Genomic DNA, 21,367 nt, shown 5'->3' on the forward strand with positions numbered 1-21,367 from the left:
AAACTACACTGAGATTCCATCTCATTCCAGTCAGAATGGCAATCATCAAGAATATAAATAACATTAGAGAAGAGGAAAGGGACAAGGGGGAGGAAGGAGAGGAAGGAAACGGGAAATACTGGGATTATGTTGTTATATTGTGTGCATGTATAAATATGTAACAAGTTCTGCTATTATTATAATGTACCAATAAAAATATGGGAAAAATAATAAAACAAAATAAATAAAACAAATAACAGGAAATGTCAGTGAGGATGCAGAGAAACAAGGAATGCTTCTACACTGTTAGTGAGAAAATAAATTAGTACAGACACTATAAAAATCAGTATGGAAGTTCCTCAAAAAATTAAAAATAGACCTATCACATGATCCAGCTTTACCATGCCTCGGTATTTATCCTAAAGAATTAAAGACAGCATGCTTTACAGAACCATGCTTTCCCATGTTTATAGCAGCACAATGCACAATAGCCAAGTTATGGAACCAGCCTGGGTTCATCAATAGATGAATAAATTTTTTAAATGCGGTACACATACACAACAGAGATTTATTTAGTTATAAAGATGTCATTTGCAGGACTATTGAGGAAACATGTTAAGCATGATGTTAAGTGAAGTAAACCATACTCAGAAATCTCTGACAATTGTATGTTTTCTGTCATATGTGGAAGCTAGAGAGAAAAAAAAATCTCATAAAAATAAAAGGGAGACCAGTAGGGTTGAGGTAGGAATAGGAAGGCAGGTAAGGTGAGATACAGGAGAGTGAAATTGATCAAGTTATGTTGTGTGCATGTCTAAATATGCCCACAATGAAACTCACTATTGTGTATGATTAATATGCATCAACAAAAAGGTAGATAAACAGGAAATGGTTGCTAAATGAAGAGGAAATTTTTCATTATTTTCTTTTTCTTTTTTCTTTTTTTTTTTTGCGGTGCTGGGGATTAAACCCAGGGCCTTGTGCTTATAAGGCAGGCACTCTACCAACTGAGCCATATCCCCAGCCCTTCATTATTTTCTGAACTAAAACAAAACATAACATTTAAAAGCAATGATGATGATGATGATGATGATGATGATAGCTAACTCAATAAAGCACTATGATGCTAGGCACCGTGCCAAGCCCTTTATATATACTGTATCTTAAAGCAACATAATATGTTCTTATATTTCAAGAAATGAATGAACTATGTGTATGCTATAAATATGTATGTCTACAACCCAATCCCTGGCAAGAGTTGGCACAACCTGATAGTTGGTTCTACTGTATTGCCTTTGGCTGAGTCTAAATCCCCTATGCTGCCAAGCAGGAAAGAAAAGCCCCTTCACCTACATATCCTAACAATTAAACATGGAGTTTAAAAAGAATCAAACTGCCAGGCATGGTGGTGCACACCTGTAATCCCAGAAGCTAGGGAGGCTGAGGCAAGAGGGTCATGAGTTCAATGCCAGTCTCAGCAACTTAGTGAGTCCCTAAGTAACTTAATGAGATCTTGTCTCAAAACTAAAGGGCTGGGGATGTGGCTCAGTAGTTAAGTGCCCCTGGATTCAATCCCCAGTACCAAAAAATAAAAATAAATACACATATATATATATATATCATATCATATTATATTATATTATATATATATATATCATATTATGTATATACACACACACCAAAGAAATTTTGTTATCTCCTGCTAATCTCCACTCCCTCTCCCCGAAGGGTACATTCATGAAAACTGGGCTAGAACAACTAATTCCAATTCCAAACCTCCCCCACCACTCCAAGTAGCTGTTCTAGTAACCTTTTAATTATGCCACAGAACTCTGGTGAGGCCTGTAATTCTTTAAATACATTTTTGAACAAGGATCTAACAGAGCCTTTGCCAGGTACAAATAGGAAGCAAAAGAATGACCACTTTCCTTTTAGCATCCTGAAAACTTAAGATCAGTCCCCACCAATTTAACTTCCAGGGCTAAAGAAATTTTGTTATAAAGTCACCATAGTACAACAAACTATCCGCAACTAAAATTAAATTTCTAAAATAGCTACCATTTTAAAAAACAGGTAGCATTTACTGAGTGTCTACTATGTGCAAGGTACTACTTTAAGTACTTTATATATATTAATTCATTTAATGTTATAATAGGACTAAGAAGTAAATACTAAGAATATTAGTAGAATATTAGAATATTAGTAGAATAAGCATTCTCTTTTTTAAGATAAAGATAACTACAAAGGTTGAGGAACTTACCAAAGGGCACCCAACAAGAAGATAGTAGAGTCAAGATTTGAAGCCACGCAAGTAATTGTGAAAGTCCACAACCTCAACTACTGTATTCCACTGCCCCTCACCACTCAGTGAAGCAGATTTATCCCCAAGAAAGAGAAGAAGATACTGAATTCAGAGTGTGTAAGTTATTTTCCCAAGGTTACAAAACTTAGTAACCAATGATCTAGATGTAAAACTAGGTCTCAAGGATTTCAATGCCCATGCTGTTTCTCTTCTCTTCTCAGCCCACTGGAATCAGTGACAAAGCAGATCAGACATCTAGCTTCTCTGCAGTAAACTGAGAATTGAAAGGAAACCAATTAAGTCGTATTTTCCCAATACCACCTCTTTCTTCCTCTATGTGTTACGATCTTTTGTATTATGCGTCTGCTTTTTACAGAGTTTAGAAAGTTTTATTACAGCAAAAAGTTGCAAAGAGGATAATGGAACAGGTCAAACACATTAGCTATAAGTGACTAATATGAAATAAAACCAGGAAAACCATTTTTAAACTGTTGTGAAAATTTACAGAAAGCAGATCAACTAAGCCCTTTCATGCACAAGACAGAACATACTTTTTCATACCTTATTCTTTACCAAGGATGGTCTTCACTATCTCACCCAAGCTCTTTACATGGGTCCAAAAGCCTTTAAAGTTCTCAAGACAGGTTTTCTGCAGTCTGGTTCCTGGGATAAAACAAGGTTCCTCAATCTTGGCACTAGTCAAAGTTTGGGCTGGATAATTCTTTGTCAAATGGGGTTATACTGTGCACTGTAGGATATTTAGCGGCATCCCTAGCCTCTTCCCTCTGGACACCAGTAGGACAACTTAACCTCACACTCCTCACAGTTGGGCAATGTCTCCAAACATTGCCAAAAATCTCCTGGTCATGCTGGAGAGGAATAGCACCACATTCAGAACAGAGACAGGTCTTCAGTTCTAATAACACATGTCATTCTTACTTTTTAACCTCTTACTTTTGTTCTTACCTAAATTATTCTCATCTGTACTAATTACTTTATAAACATTCTTATTTATTTTGCATATTCAGACAAGCACTGTGTTTATATTTTTATCTCTCCCCTAGCTACAAGTAATTAATTCACTGAATTGGCTCAACACAATGTCAAGTAACTCAGATGCCCCTTTGAAAACAAGTGGGTAACTCTGATAAAGAGTTTTCGTAAGCTGAAAATCCAAAATCCTAAAAATACCAATATGATACTTAAAAGTTTCAGATTTTCAGATTTCCAGATTTAGAGATGTTCCATTGGTAAATCTATGCAAATATTCAAAAAAATCAAAAAAACTCTGAAACACTTATTTCCCCAGTATCTTGGATAAAGGATTCTCAATCTGTATTAGTCTTTAAAACTTTTCTGGAAATTTGAAATTATCGATACTAAAAGTTATAAATATATATTAGAAATACAAGAGCAAATACTTACCAATCACATATCTGATGAGTTAATATTCACCAAACTACCAAAAATGCTACACAGATTTAATGATTCCTATAAAGAGCCTAATGATGTTCTTCATAGAAACAGAAAAGGCAATCATGAAATTCATTTGGAAAAATAGGAGGCCCAGAATAGCCAAACCAATCCTTATCTCAAAAAGTGATGCAGGAGTCAGCACAATACTGGACCCTATATTATACTACGGAACTATAGTAACAAAAACAGCACAGTATTGGCACCAAATACAGACATGAAGACTAATGAAAGGAAGTAGGAGACACAGAGACACACCCACACATAAGTACATTCTCACTCTAGACAAAGGGGCCACAAACTTACATTGGAAAAAGATAGCATCTTCAAAAAATGGTGCTGGGAAAACTGGAAATCCATATATAATAGAATGAAATTGAACCCCTATATCTCACCCTGTATAAAACTCAACTCTAAGTAGATCAAAGACCTAGGCATTAGGCTAGAGACCCCACACTTACTAGAAGAAAAAGTAGGCCCAACTCTCCAACTTGTCGGCTTGGGAACTGAATTCCTCAACAAGACTCCTGAAGTGCAAAAAGTAAAATCAAGAATCAATAAATGGGATGGTTTCAAACTGGAAAACTTCTTCACAGTAAAGGAAACAATCAAGAACATGTACAGAGATCCTACAGATTGGGAGAAAATCTTCACCACCAGAACCTCAGGTAAGGCATTAATTTCAAGGATATATAAAGAACATAAAAAAATTAACACCAATCAAAAATAAATAAATAACTCAATCAATAAATAGGAAAAAGAACTGAACAGGTACTTCACAAAAGAAATATGAATGGTCAAAACATATATGAAAAAAATGTTTGACATCTCTAGCAATTAGAGAAATGCAAATCAAACCACACTGAGATTCCATCTCACTCCAGTCAGATGGCAGTTATAAAGAATACAAGTAACAATAAGTATTGGTGAGGATGTGGGGAGAAAAGTACTCTTATACATTGTTGGTGGGACTGCATATTGGTGCAACGACTCTGGAAAACAGTATGAAAATTCTTTAGAAAACTTGGAATGGAACCACCCTTTGACCCAGCTATCCCATTCCTCAGTTTATACCCAAAGAGCTTAAAATCAGCATACTATAGTGACACAGCCACACCCGTGTTTATAGCAGCTCAACTCACAATAGCCAAGCTATGGAACCAACCTACATGTCCTTCAACAAATAAATGAATAAAAAAAATATGGTATATATATAGAATGGAATACTACTCAGACATAAAGAAGAATAAAATTATGGCATTTACTAGTAAATGGAGAGAACTAGAGAATATTGTGCTAAGTGAAATGAGCCAATCCCAAAAAAAGCCAAAGACTGAATGTTCTCTGATTTATTGATGTTTCCCCAAAACAAGGGTGATTGAGAAAAGGAATAATAGAACTAGATTGGACTAGACAAAGGGTAACAAAGGGAAGGGAGTGGGGAGGAGAACTGAAAAGACAGTTGAATTAATTTGTCATAACTTTCCTAGCCTTGTATTTGTATACATGACCAGGTTAACTCCATATCATGTATGACCACAAGAGTGGGAACCCAATAGAATAAGTTATATGTTCCACTGTCACATATAACTAAATTTTTTTTTAAAGTTAACATCTACAATATATTAAGACCTCCTATAACTCAACAACAAACAAATAACCCAATTAGAAAACGGGCAGGGTTGGGGATATGGCTCAGTTGGTAGAATGCCTGCCTCACAAGCACAAGACCCTGGATTCAATCCCCAGCACCAAAAAAAAAAAAAAAAAAAAAAAAGGAAGAAAGAAAGAAAATGGGCAAAAAACTTGAATAACATTTCTCCAAAGATGACAGGCAAATGACAAACAAGTATGAGGAAAAATATGCTCAACTGTACTAATCACCAGGGAAAATGCAAATCAAACCAACAAGAACCCATCATCTTATACCCATTAGGACAGTTACTATTATGAAAATAGAAAATAACAAGCATGCAGAGAAACTGGAACCCTTGTACACTATAAAATGGTGTACTGCTAATGAAAACAGTATGACAGTTCCTCAAATTTTTTAAATAAAACTACCATATGATCTAGCAAACCCATTTCTAGGTATATATTCAAAAGAATTGAAAGAAGGATCTTGAAGAGGTATTTTCCACACTAGTATTCACAGAAGCCCTGTTCACAACAGCCAAGAGATGGAAGCAACTCAAACATCCATCAAAGGATGAAAAGATAAATAAATATGATGATAAATATGATAAATATGTACAATGGAATATTATTCAGTCTTAGAAGGAAATCTTTCCACAAACTACAACATAGGTGAATTGGAAGTACATTGTGCTAACTGAAATAAGCCAGTCACAAAAATGCAAATACTGAATGAGTCTACTTATATGCACTATCTAAAGGCGTCAAATTCATAGAAACAAAGTAGAATGGTGATTGATTATCAGGGGCTGGGGAAGGTGAAAAATGAGAAACTGATTAATAGAAGAAAAAGTTCTAAATATCTGTTGTATAATAATGTGAATATACTTAACATTACCGAACTGTATACTTAAAATGGTCAATTTTGTATGTGGTTTTTACCACAGTTAAAAATCGCTAATGAAAGTATATTGAAAATTATTTAGATTAAATCCTCATAGAAGAAATGGAAGGGTTACTAAAGACTTTCACTTCAATAATCTCTGATTCCATAAGACTAATTTAACAAACATTTACATGGCACCCACTCTGTACAATGTACCAAGACAGTACTGCATATCTGAAAGTAGATAAACTAAACCATAAATCATAAGCATAATGCAAGCCTAAACATTCATAGCCACAACTCCTTTTCAATTTAAGGAAAGCAAAACTGTTTTTAAACTTAGATTCTACACTGACAAGGGAAGTTTAATCTAATCCTTGAAGAAACATCATATTTTCAAACTATGAGACCATCATTCTCTGGATAATTGTATGGGTGAGAAAAAAAAAAAAAAAACACAATGCAACTTGTTTCCCACACTGGAGGAGATGATAAAGAGGTAGTTACTAGTGTTAGCTGTGAAGAATTGAGTTATTCTGGCTTTTGATATGATTTATAAAGCTCCCAAAAGTAGATAATGCCCATTTTGTACATGAGAAATCTACAAATTCCCTGTGCTGAACAGACTCTACAATGCTGTTCCTATAACTCTAAATGATTAATGTATACATATATAAATTAAAGGAATACCACTTTATACATTACATATATTTAAAACATACACACACACACATATAGAGAGAGAGCTGAATGATAAACGTATTCCCACACTATCAATAAACTATTTTCTCTTTGTTGTGTAATTTATCTGATGATTCTCTTTTTTGAGTACAAACCAAGAATTTCAAATCTCAAGTCTCTGAATCATTGTTTCTGCCCACAGGTAGTTGAAATTATTCATTGACATTTCTCCACTCTGATACTCACTAAATACTATATACAACTTTATTTTTGCATGATCCTTTAAAGAGGGAAACTATACATTGAACTTTCTTTTCAATTGAATTCTAAGATGTGTTCTCTACTTTACATATGAATGTGGATACATGTTCCCAGCTACTAAAGAGGCCAAGGGAAGAGGTTTGTAAGTTTTAGACCAATCTGAGCAACTTAGACCCTGTCTCTAAATTAAAAATAAAAATAGGCTGCAGATGTAGATCACTGAGTCCAATACTCAGCGAAAGGAAGGAAGGAAGGAAGGAAGGAAGGAAGGAAGGAAGGGAAAGAAGTAGGGAGAGAAGGAGGGAGAAGGAGAGGAAAGGAAATGAAATTGATACTTGTCTAACATACTGTAAACCATACCACTTCTCACCAAATAATAGAACCACCTTTTGAATGGCAGACCAAGTTAAATCTGAGAATGTTACCTAGCTTCTTCAGAGGAGCCAACCCCAATTCACAAAACTTTTGCCTTACACCAAAAAGAGTTACCTGGCAAAATGATGAAAACCACTTGCCTAGGACAATCTTTAGATATTTACATATTTAATCTGTATTTTCCTTCGGTCCTTATTTAAAGAACTTCTGGATGAAACATGCATTGTAAAAACTGCAAGAAATAATGAGAAAAACAAAAGAAGTAAACATGAACAAATGGTATAAGTGAATTACCTTATTTCCTCAACTTAATCCCATTCCCATAAACTTGAAATATTTTCCACAGATAATCTACAATACTTGAAAATAAGCTGAGAGTATCCCCAAATGAGCACCTTGTCAAACACGTTAGCACACAGAAAACGACAGCATAGTAAGGAAGAGGATGTCTTTTAGAATAAGGCAGACATGAGAAATATTTTATCCAAGCTCTGCCACTTTGCAATTGTATAATCCGGAAAACATTGTTTTGGTCAGCTTTTGCACTGCTCTGACTAAAATACCGGACAAGAACAATTTAGAAGAGGAAATTTATTTTGGTTCATGGTTTCAGAGGTTCAGTCCATAGTTTGTTGACTCCACTGGCTGACTCCATAACTCTGGACTAGAGGTGAAGCAGAACATCATGGCAGAAGGGTGTGGCAGAGAAAAGCAGCTCAGGACATGGCAACCAGGAAGCATAGAAAGCTTGCTCACCAAGGACAAAATATAAATCCCAAAGGCACACCCCAGTGAACTACTTCCTCCAGAGATACCCTACCTGCCTACAGTTACCAGTCAGTCATTCCATATCAATGGATTAATCCACTGATTAGGTTGCAGTTCTCAATCTAATCATTACATCTCTGACCATTCTTGTATTATCTCACATTAGTTTTTTGGCAACACCTCATATCTAAACCATAACACACACAGTAGTCTGAGCTCTAATTTCCCTAACCTTAACATGGGGATTAGAACAGCTGCCTCCAAAAACCATGAAGATTCAGTGACAGCACTTGGCACATAGTGGGCACTAACAGTCAGAATGAGCTGAGTCCTTCGATTGCTAACAGATAGAGGTGACAGCAGATGCAGTCACACAACTTGTCATTTCCTTTTCATTTATTAGGCACTGTTATTTTTATAATTATTATCAGATGTCATTATCATTAGAACACAAGAACCTGGCACAGTGGAGCATATACTATAGGGACTTAGAAACATGAAACTCAAGTAGGTTGAACCATACAGTTAAAGGAAGAAAAGTTAATATGATCAAGCAAGACTCCATGGAAGAGCTGGAAATTGAAAGGAGCCTTGAAATAAGATTAAGACATAGTTATGGCAAAGAGGAATGAGAACATACTCAAGGACGTAATAAAGGTAATAAATCACAGCAGTGGGCATGTGTATCCATTAGTGTTTCAGTCAATAACAAACTAAATTGGCTACAGCAGAGTTTTTTGTAGGGGATCAACAGAAGATAAGAGTAAGAGAAAGTAGCCAGCAATGCTGTTACATGAACCAAAATAATTTTTTTCAGAGAAATCAATCATGGAAATCAGAGATTGTTTTTTAAAGAAACAATGTATAGCCCAGTGGATTTAGAAGACTGATCTATCAGACATTACTGAGTGACCTGAAAGAGAGAGATCAGAAAAAAAGTAATCAGGAAACCATGTCACAATTCCAGCATGAAGTGATATATATCTGAATCAGGATGGTAGCAGTGTGACTACAAAGTTGGACACAGGGATGAAAGGAAATACAGAAAATCTCACAGACTTGCATTGAATAGGGAAAAAGTAAAAGATGACATGAAGTTTTTAGAGTGAGAGACTGAAAGAATGACAGCACTATGAAAGGAAGAAACAGTTCTGGAGAAGAAACTAATCTACAAAGGTGGCAAATTGGGATTCAGATAGACTGTTAACAATGTAACACCCAGAAAGAAATGTGGGGTCGTGCAGGGAGATATAGGCTCTAGGTGAGAAGAGAGGCCTGTGATCAGAAAGGACGACTGAATCCATGGGAGCTGCAAAGATTCTGAAGCAAAGAAACAAAAGTCCAGCATCCAGAGCAGAGCCCTCCACAAAACCCATATTTGGCAAAGGAAACAAAGTGCCAAAGAAGTCAGAGAAGGAGCAAAAAAAAGAAGGAAAATAAAACAAACCTAAGTGGTATCAATGAGGCGAAGGAAGTTAGTTGTTAGTCTCTGGTCAAGAAAGTCAGAAAAAAAAGACAGTCAAAAAATGAAAGGGGCTGAAAACAGGCCATCGTACAGGCAATTATGAGGCAAAAAAAAAAAAAATAATAATAATAATAATAAGTTGAGCAAGAAGAAAGTAAAAGCAATATAAAGTCTGTGCTTCCCAAGGCAATTTCCAAGGAGAATTATTCAGATTGTTAACATGGAATACAGGAAAACTAAGTGTTAAGAAATCAAAAGAATCTGATAATAAAGACTGCCTCTGGTGATCACAGATGCTAATCTTTCTCTCTGTTCTCCCTGTTTCATTCCATTTCCTGCATAACTTCTCTGAACTTATCTCTAGGATGCACTTCTGGGTCTCTCTTCTTTCAGTAAGAAAGGGTTATATCCAATCATTCCTTTCCTTTTCACCTCTCCTCTTTACTCACACCACAGAGACATGGACAAGAGTCAGATTTTACAAGATAACCAAGATGCACTGTTCCTCTCTGTCTTCAAAAGTAGCCATTTTCCAAAAAGTACATGAAAATATCTTCAACATTTTAGCCACTGGGAAAATACAAACTAAAACTACATCGACATACCACTTCACATCTACTAGAATGGTTAGAATTTGAAAGATCAGCAAGAATATAAAACAACTGGAATTCTCACACTCTGCTGGAAATGTAAAATAGTACAACCACTTCAGAAAACAGTTTAGTCATTTCTCAAAAAGTCAGCACACACCTACTGGGATGATCCAACCAGATATTTACCCAAGAGAAATGGAAGCACATGCCCATATTGAGACTTATAGATGAACGCTCACAGACAAACCTCAAACAACACAAATGTCAAACAAGTGAATGGATTAACAATATTGACATATCCATACAGTGGAATACAATTCAGCAATAAAAACAAATAAACTATAATATAGACCATTATTTTTAAAATGAATTATTAATAGATGAAATTATATGGATCTCAAAATGATTGTGATGAGTGAGGGAAAAAGCCAGAAAAATGTGCATACTAAATATTGCCATTTATATAAAATTTTACAAAAGTAAACCTAATCTGTAACAACAACAACAACAACAAAAAAAAAAAAAAAACCTGAGAGATCAGGGGAAGAATTAAAAAAGGAGGAAAAAAAGAGGAATTTACCAAGAAGCATGAAGAAACGAGTGATAGTTATGTTCATTATCTTGATTACAATGATGGTTTTGTAGGTCTACATAAAACTGATCAAATTATATACTAAATATGTACAGTTTATGGTATATTTATCATATCTTAGTACAGCTGTTTTTAAAAAGAGCAACTCAGATAATTGGCAAAATCTGAATATGGACTTGTGTTAAGATATTATTTTCTAGGTTTTAATTTTTTTTAAATGAACAAAGTGGAAGTCCTTATCCCCAAAGCATAAATCTACCTTGGAGGCTAGGGGAGAGGACTACTCTCTGGGCAAGTGGAAACAACATTCAGGCACTCCCACTGCGGAAAGGAAAGGAAAGGAAAGGAAAGGAAAAGGAAAGGAAAGGAAAGGAAAAGGAAAAGGAAAGGAAAGGAAAGGAAAGGAAAAGGAAAAGGAAAGGAAAGGAAAGGAAAGGAAAAGGAAAAGGAAAGGAAAGGAAAAAAAAGGAAAGGAAAGGAAAGGAAAGGAAAAGGAAAAGGAAAGGAAAAGGAAAAGGAAAGGAAAGGAAAAGGAAAAGGAAAGGAAAGGAAAGGAAAGGAAAGGAAAAGGAAAAGGAAAAGGAAAGGAAAGGAAAGGAAAGGAAAGGAAAGGAAAGGAAAGGAAAGGAAAAGGAAAAGGAAAAGGAAAAGGAAAAGGAAAAGGAAAGGAAAAGGAAAAGGAAAGGAAAGGAAAAGGAAAAGGGAAAGGAAAGGAAAGGAAAGGAAAGGAAAGGAAAGGAAAGGAAAAGGAAAAGGAAAGGAAAAGGAAAAGGAAAAGGAAAGGAAAAGGAAAGGAAAGGAAAGGAAAAGGAAAAGGAAAGGAAAGGAAAGGAAAGGAAAAGGAAAAGGAAAAGGAAAGGAAAGGAAAGGAAAAGGAAAGGAAAGGAAAGGAAAAGGAAAGGAAAAGGAAAGGAAAGGAAAGGAAAGGAAAAGGAAAAGAAAAGGAAAGGAAAGGAAAAGGAAAGGGAAAGGGAAAGAAAAGGAAAGGAAATGGAAAGGAAAGGAAAGGAAAGGAAAAGAAAGGAAAGGAAAAGGAAAGGAAAGGGAAAGGGAAAGAAAAGGAAAGGAAAAGGAAAGGAAAGGAAAGGAAAGGAAAAGGAAAAGGAAAGGAAAGGAAAAGGAAAAGGAAAAGGAAAGGAAAAGGAAAAGGAAAGGAGGAAGGAAGGAAGGAAGGAAGGAAGGAAGGAAGGAAGAACGGACAAACACCTGGCTGGTTTTTCATCAGAGAGGTCCTTCTTAAGCAGTATGTCTAAAATACATGCCTGCCTGTACTCTTTCACATCTAAATTTGTTTGCATTGTTACATGATCCTTTGGGGATTATATAGCTCCACAGACCAGAGGCTGTGGCTTGTGGCTCTACTATGAAGGTGTACAGAACTTTGGCCACTGTTAGGACTCCAGGTCTTTAGCCCTAGGAGTATTTAGCAGCGTCACTTGGATCCCTTAGATGTTAAAAATATAAGCTTCATATCCAACAATCATTTACTGCATTGTGAGTCTCACTCTTAGACAAACCCAGGACCAGATGTTTACCGAAACAGGTTAGGCCTGCACCTACAATATCAGAGGCTCAGAATTGCCAGGAAGAGGAAAGGACTGAATGCCCAACTGGCCTGTCTTCTGAAATCAGTAGAGAATAAAATTCTCCAGAGTCTCAAGCCAGAAGCAACAAAGAAACAGCAAACAGAAACTTTTTCTACGTATTTATGATTATAAATTACCAGGCTGAGTGCCCAAATCTGTATTCCCATCTGGTTGCAAAGCTAGGCTGGCACTTCAATTAAAAATAACACATTCAATATGGCATTATCGTCCTAAAACTGACTTTAAAAATAATCAGGATAAAGTAATCTTACTTCTAACTCCTAAAAGTCACATATTTATTCTCTTTTGTATCTATAAACCTCTGAGACTACATTTTCTCAAAATGATCACACACAGAAATATATATTATGCTCTATAAGAAAATATTTCAATCACTACATGAAAAATCTCAAAATTTTCAACTACTTATTCTATTATCATTCAGAAGCTATACTGAAATAGTAACATTTGCAAATCTATACAAATTCAAGATACTCATATCACTTACATAGTTTATATGCATTTACTTATTCCTCATTATATATTACTTTAGATATTATTCATTTATAACTACATATTACTCTCAAACTATTCTTTACATGCAATTTGAGGGATCTTTCAAGGGAAATTTTGATTAGATACGATTTTGTCTTTTACACCAAGTTGGGACAGAGCTTCACTCAATATATAACTCTTCTGTAAGAAGTCACAGTTTCCTCACAGGACAGGTAGTAGAAATTAGGGCAAAGATTTTATGCACAGGAAATCCTAAATAAAATAAGGACAGTAGGGTCAGGGTATAGCTCAATTATACAGACTTTGCCTAGCATCTGTAATGCCCTGGGTTTGATCCCTAGCACTGAAAAAAAAAAAGTAATAGAATGAGGACAACCTTCTTCATCAAAACTGGCAGATGGGCCAGAGCAAGATGGCTCCAGACCTCGCTTCCAAAAGCCTCATTCCTCTGTAGCAGTCCCCTCTCACCATTGTGTATACCACTGCCAGTAATCCCCCTCCGAAATGAGTATAAATGATCTGAATCTCCCAGGAATTCCATATTTGGCCAGGAATAGATTAGAATTTTTTAAACAATAATTTTTTTATATCTAATAATTAAGGAACCAAAACCCTACTGTATTTGACCCACAAATTCATTGTCTAAAACAGGAGACAGTAAAGTAGAAAAGGACAGCCTACAGCAGAACTATGATGACATTTCCACATTCATCAGTAGCTTTAACTGAAACTACTGAATCGACAATCATATATTAAAGAGAGAAAAATCTACCTTACTGTTCTACAAACACTCAGATCTTTTCTTATTGTTGATTTACACAAAACAGAGAAAAAAAAAAACCTGTGTTAGAAAACCACCTCTTAGTAGTTTTTTAAGACTTGTTGGGATCCAAAAATAGCAAATTTAGCTCTCAGTATCCAGGTAAAACCATTCTAAGCCAAATAAAAAATAAGATAGTTTCTCCTTTTCTAGAGGCCTCTAAAGTTGATTTTTCCCCACATCAGTATACTTAACAGTAACATTCACCAATGAGGTTGCTAATGTGCAAAACAAGGAATGTTCCAGGCCATCTTCTCTGAAACCCCTCTCACCTGTGTGACACCCCCCCACACACAAATAACCATTTCCACTTCCCCTCTTTCTAGCTAACAAAACTTTAGTCTCACCTTTCTAGGCTGTCATGGTCTCCAGAGGAGGCTTGGGCTCCTCCCCAGACCCAAAGAGATTTAGGATGGGTCAGAGTTAATCACACCGATCATATTCCCATAACCAAGTCATGTTTAGGCAATATAACTTTCACCTATGAGATATGAGGAGTAATTTCTAGGAAGGTTTTTTCAGGGTTAAGGAACACAGGACAGATGATTTCTTTCATGTCTCTAGACTATAGTTACACAAAGATGGTTACAGCAATTCTAAGCATCACATCTTGCAACTATGAGGGAAAAGTAAAGGGAATTTCCAAGAACTACCCATTTTGGGCCTTTGGTTATGTGAAATAATAACTGTTTAAGCTGCTTCTACTTGAATTCAAAAATTTCCAAATAATGCACCATCTAGATTTACAGCAAGAACTTATTCTAATTATGAAGAAAGCTTCTGACAGTGGACATAAAAGACAAAACCAACCAATCTCTGAAACTGGAAGATGACATTTCCTTCATTGCCATAGTAGTTCTTTACAAAGAAGAGCTGTTATTGGTCACTGGAAAACTATTCTCTCTTTGATACAAAGTACTTTGTATCTCTGTTTTTAAGCTGAGCTCTTCCATAAATTTGATTGTAATTTTATTTAATATGATGGAAGGAAATTTTTAATTAGAATAGTATTACCAACTTAAAAATAGTAACAGCCTAATCTTAATTTCTGTCTCTCTGTTGAGGCTAGTCTAAAAGAAATGCCCTTAAACTAGCTAGCCCTTCACATATAAAAACGAATTTCCTTAAAGATTTATATAGAAAAAAATTCTACAGGGACAATGTGGAATCTCCTTGATGAAAATTTTTTAAAATAGATATTTCATATAACTGTGAAAGCTTAGACACTATATTTAGATTATATGACAATTCAAAAATCTCTGCCACAACCATCTAAATAGAAAAAAAAGTATCATTTTTTAAACAAAAATTTAGAAAAACATCTAAGTGTGAAAATATAAGAGAAGTAAAAATTTCTTAATCCCAAATTCTATAAAAGTCATATTTAGCATACATCTATGCAACCCAGTTGGTATAGAATGTTCACTTCATTATTTTAGGGGGCAAAAAAGCTGAACAGTATAATAAAAAAAATCTCAATTTTCATAAAACCCTGATTTATTTGGCTAGAAAATTCCAGTGACTAATTTAACTGAAAATTAATTTATTTAATTAAAAAGCCAGGTACCTACAATCCCAGCTACTCAGGAGGATCACAAGTTAAGACCAACCAGGGAAACTTACCAAGTTCCTGCCTTAAAGTTAAAAATAAAAAGGTCTGGAAATGTAGCTCAGCAAGTATAAGGCCCTAGGTTCAATCCCCAGTCCGTAAATATATACATATATATAGTTCAGTTATAATTATATATGAAATATATGTATATATATACACACACATATATATAAGAAAGCTCTAGAAATAGTATATAGTTATCAAAATAAAAGTTTCTGGGCAATGGCAAGTTCATAACTAAGGGAATTTTTTTTAAAAAAACATTTTGCTGTCTAAAAGTAGTGCTAAATATGGATTCTCCTTTTAAAAATACAATTTTAAATATTAAGATCTATTGATTGAGGGCATTAAACCCCCACTCACATTTATAATAACAAAAGTCTGGAATATTAATATTGAAAATCAAATGCAAATAAGTGTTCATTTCTTCAGGGAAGTCACAAGGTCTGTTAACTTATACAACTGAAAACTAGTCTTTGATTTAGCAACTGAGACACAAAGATCATCTGTCAGCTGCTCAAACAAGAGCAAAACAAAAAGGGCTCTTGGATGGTGTAGTAAAAAGACTGTCGGTATTTCTACAAACTAAAAACATTTTTAAGTTATTGTAGACCCACAGATACTTAACTTGGGAAGCAGACAGTTCTGTATACACAAGAAAATGGTATCTCTCTACTTGGTGTTACTACACAGTGTACATCTTTCACTCGTGTATGCAATGGCCCCAAACTTACCTTTAGGAGCCCCATACCCAGGACCAATCAGAACTTCCTTGTCTTCTAGGATTGGAGGAAAAATAAGTTTTATTCATAACAGACTCAATTGCTATAGCCCTCTTTCATTATAGAAAATTTGGAGGCAGCTAAATTTTCATTCAATGGGCCCTATTATCAAGAAACAAAAAAAAAAAAAGATGAAATATCTCCATAGAGATGAAGTGATCAAGTCTTTAAGATTTGTTTTTTAGAAGTATTGTACCTTGGGCTGGGGATGTAGCTCAGTGATGGAGCACTTGCCTAGGATTCATGAGGTCCTAAGTTCAATTCCCAGTACTGGGGAAAAAAAAAAGATTATATCTTGACTTCTTAAGTCATACTTTCTCATAGAATAGACTTCATCAACTTTATTGAAAGGACATCAGTTTATCAGTATATCTAATTTTTATGTACATGAATATTTACTGAAAATGCTTTGTACTTTTCAAATGAGAGCCTATAATTATAAAACAAAGCTATAAAAGTTTTTAAGTTTTATTAACTATGTAGAAAATTATGGCTTCCTTTGTTTGTTTAAACTTAGCCTTTGAAGATTTATATTAAAAACAGATTTTAACTAGCTATCATCAAAGTTAAGGTTAAGTTAAGGTTGGCTAAGAGAATAATATATTAAATAAACTTCTGGAATGGAAACACAGAACCAGCACCTATTCAAACTAAACAAACCAACTCAGTATTACAAACAAATGAGAAAAAGATATGTTTCTGTTTAAAATTAACAATCATTAATCACAGCAACTAGGAATGCTGATGCAAGAGGATCAGAAGTTCAAGGTCAACCTCAGCAATGTAACAAGACCCTGAGCAACTTAGTGAGACCCTAAACAACTTAGTAAGACCCTGTCTCAAAAAATAATAATAATAAACTAACAAACGTATAATGTATTAGGAAATTATTTTAGTTCTCAAAAAGAAAAACAAACCATTAGTGCTTCAGTACCAAGAGAAACTGCACAAATAGGCATAAGTATGTATTTATTCTAAAGTCAAGCTTTTGTACTTCAGAGTAAAATAAAACATAAATCATTTTAATCATTGTGACTGGCTATGCTAATGCCACTCTAATTTCTACACAAGCCTTTCATAAGCCAACAGGCAAGAACATTAGAGATTCTCTGTAGTGGAAGAGATTCTGCTAGGAAAAAAGAGGGATAGATCAGAACTGTGTTTGAATGTAAGGTATTACCTTCTCTGCCTTCTGACCCTATCTTTTCATAATTACAGGACTTTGCTAGGTAATTATAAGATACACCTGCCAACATTTGCAGCATAGAACTTTTAAGAACACCATCACACATCATAGGAATATCAGTCATATAAGATATGCAAAGTCCTACTGAGCAAAACTAGAAGACAGGCAGTGTCCATGTAACAACACAATCAGCATTTTACTGCCCAAATTATGAGATGTATAAAACTTCAATCAGAAACTCAGACCACCAGTTCTGGAGACAAATACTTCTAAGACAAATAGTTCTAAGTTTAATACTAGTATTATATTTTAGTTTTACCATCTATGAGCTGAAGAGAACTTGGGACAATTACTTAATATCTCTGGGCCTCAATTTTTCCATCTACAAAATAGAAGTAATGTAATAACAATGATTTTACAAAGTCTTATGAAAATTAAAATTAGATAACATATAAATGTACTTAAATTCTGCCTAGCAGATTACAAATAATGTCAGTCATCATTATTATTATTATTATTACAAATAATAATAATTAATTTCTCCTTTGACCCAGAAATTCCAATTCTGACAATCTTCCCTGAAGAAATAATCCATACCATACTAGAAGCACAAAAATATTTATTAGTGTTAATTACAATGGTAAAAAGTTAGAGGAAACTAAATGAATATCAAGAAGCAGTTGAGTAATTTATCAAATATCCATCTATTCAATAAACATCACTCCATCCCTAAAAAAATGTAAGAAATAAAAATATAAAGAATTAAAATTAAATATAAAGAATTACAGGGTTATGCAAAATAAAAAAACAAGATGTAAAATTGTTTACAACTATGTATAATTTATTTAAAATGTGCATTAAAAAAGATCAGCAAGTAATATGCCAAAATAATAGTCATGAATGTGTCAGGGTAATAAGACTTGGAGTGACTATTCTTTCTTTTTTATACTATCTGTCATATAGTTATATTACTTTTATTATTTTAAAATTAACTTATTTTAAATGTTTTACTTGCTACATTAATAAAAGTAACTTTTATTAAAATATATACACAAAAATATATCCCTGAAGTGGCTAAAAATCAAAATAGAAATTAAGAATAAAACAAATTCTTTCAATATTAACTCAAAGTATTACTTTTTTCAAAACCAAGACCCTAATGAAGGGATCACTTAATTCTCAGATTGAATGATATACATATTTTAAATCACTGTCAAGATAATGAAATCATTTAAGAGCACTAAAGACACTGTGCTATACTTTGTAATAAAAGCTACACTTTATAACAAAACCTATATTATTCCTAGTAACAAAGTAAAATAATAAAAATCTTTCCACTTGAATAAGTCAGATACCATATAAAATATACATTCTCATTATTTTAAAATGTGTCCATCTAGAAAAGTATAACAGAAATAATGTACTACAAATTAGCAAATTAAATGGTCAATGAACATTTTATGAAACCCAGAAATGTCTAAGGGAGACAAGGGAGAAAGGAAACAAATTTACAGCCAAACTCACTATAGTCTGAAGTATGCTCTTCTGTCCATCCAACCACTCTTTTTAATGTTGATAGTTCCACACTGGGAACCCTGACAGTTGTTTTGCCATGTACCAGTTCTGCCATTCACACTCTGGCTCCCTTTTAGCTGTGGCCCACACCCCTGGACTTCATTTCCAATGTTTTAGCCCAGACTTCCTAACTGACCCCCTCACCTCACACTTTTGTCTTCTTCATTTAAATCAAATCCTTTATGTAGATTACAGGAACAGATTACTAAATCATGGATTATATGCCATCCTTTGCTCAAAAATATCCAGTTCTCCAATATTTATAGAACACAACACAAGCTCCTCAGATGGTTTTCAATATCAGTCCTAACAATAGTTCCAGAAGCATCTCCTATTCTCTTCACCTATATAGCTAACCCATTGGACAAAGCTACTAAACTGTGAGTCCCAACATACTGGTATATTTTGTCATTGCTAGTATGTCATAAACAATTGTGACCAATAATGGTTCAATTACCAAAAAAATGTGAATTATCTACTTTTTAAAACTAAACTAGCTAGATGCAATGGCATGTGCCTATAGTCCCAGCTACGCAGGAGGATGAAGCAGGAAGATGACTTGAGCTGAGGCCAGTCTGGGCAACTAGCAAAATCTTATTTCAAAAAACAGAACAAACAAATCTAGGAAGGATTCCAGTTTAGTCCTATGATTCTACTTGTTTACCTGCATTAGAAATGGAGTGAACTGGGCATGGTATCATATGCCTATAATCCAAGATACTCAGGAGGCTGAGGCAGGAGGATCCATATTTAAAGTCAGCCTGGGCAACTTAGTGACACTGTCTCAAAATAAAATAAAAGGGCTGGGGATGTGGCTCAGTGGTACAGCACTTTAATAACATATGCCAGGCCCTGGCTTCAATTACCACAGTACCAGCCAAAAAAAGGAAAGAAAAGAAAGAAAAATAAGTAAAAACTAGTGTGGGGAACTGGGAGTGTGGCTCACACCTGTGTTCAACTCCCACCACCATAAAAAAGAGAGCAGGGTAGAATTTATGCCAGAACATCGGGAAACTCTGGGTTCCCTATGAAGCTGTGTTATAAATGAAATCATCTCTATCACAGGTCACAGTAGAAAGAAACACTCCAAACCAGGGTTCCTAAAAGAGTAGCTTCACTGAGGGTACTCTCCACTGTAAAGGGAGCAAGTTCAAATTATGGCAATTAAATTTTAAAAGCCACTTTTCCGATGCTAAAAAAAAAAACAAGGAGAGGGAGCAGAATGACTCTAGAGGAAACCAGAGACTAGGAGAGGAACTACTTTAGACCATTCCACTCCATCAGGATGAAGACCATTCCTTGGCAGGTTGAAGACCAAGAATTTTATTGCATAGGTCATCTACTCCAGTGTTGATATGAAATTTACTTTCAAATAAATGTACTTAACAAAAACAGCCCATCCATAAAAAAAATACTAAGTATATAAAAACACAAATAGTACTCATATATGGAAAAAATAATAAATGGGTTTCTAGATGACTACTCTTGGAGAAAGCCTGCTCTAAACAAATGGCTACCTGCCTATGTTCCAATTGCATCCCCATTTACTTCCTCCAAACCATTTCCACACTTTTTCTTCCACATGTTATGTCATCTTGCCCTCCTCCCTTCACCCAATCTTTCTACTGAAATGCTCGGATACAATCAAATGTCAATTCCTCCTCAAAATTATCCAAGATTCTCCCAAGCTCCCTCAGACAGGCTTGCACGTCAGGTGGTATGCACCTGGTAGGTCTTCTAGATACAGCTGCATCTTGCAGCTCTGCTATTTTTAAAAACTTCATCCCAGCAAACAGATAGAAAGCTCCCTGAGGGCAGAGAATGCACTGATTCATCCTTGGACATCACACAGATAACTGTTTTCCACTTATGGCAGACTATACAGAAAACGTTGGCTCCATTGAACTAAATTTCTTAACAACCCTATTGAAAGATGCATGAAAATCAGTAGTCAGGAACACAAGAGGTGATTTAATTGGGAGGGGAAAAAAAAATAAAAGGAAATTTTAATATACCGTTTTAAACCAAAATAATCTGAATCTTCTCTTAAGCCATCAGGCATTTGCCCACACTAAATCTCTAGGCCTCTTCTATATCATTATGTGGAATCAAACATTTACAAACCTCAGTTATAATGTGCGAAAAGCAGATCACTCACTGTGCCATTCTTTATTTATTCAGAACTATATCTTATTTCAGAAGGATCCAATGAAAATACATATGACACAACAAGATAAAATGACATCTAAGAGAACAAACAAAGGAAAGTTGAATGTAGGA

At 34.8% G+C, this 21,367-nt stretch overlaps 1 protein-coding gene across 2 annotated transcripts in view; it reads right to left on the reverse strand.

The window, feature by feature from the left end:
• The window catches only part of PPM1L (protein phosphatase, Mg2+/Mn2+ dependent 1L), a 335,120-nt gene that overhangs the window by 308,195 nt on the left and 5,558 nt on the right, over nt 1-21,367 (reverse strand). The window contains exon 1 of one of the 2 annotated variants that reach the window (XM_079155602.1): nt 2,843-2,863. The exons of the other annotated variant lie outside the window; for it this stretch is intronic. The gene's annotated coding sequence lies outside the window, so the exon portion shown is untranslated. Of the gene's footprint in view, nt 1-2,842; nt 2,864-21,367 lie in introns of those variants that run through there. 2 annotated transcript variants of the gene reach the window in all.

This window comes from Sciurus vulgaris (assembly GCF_902686455.1).
Source record: "Sciurus vulgaris genome assembly, chromosome: 10".
NCBI classification, from domain to species: Eukaryota; Metazoa; Chordata; class Mammalia; order Rodentia; family Sciuridae; genus Sciurus; species Sciurus vulgaris.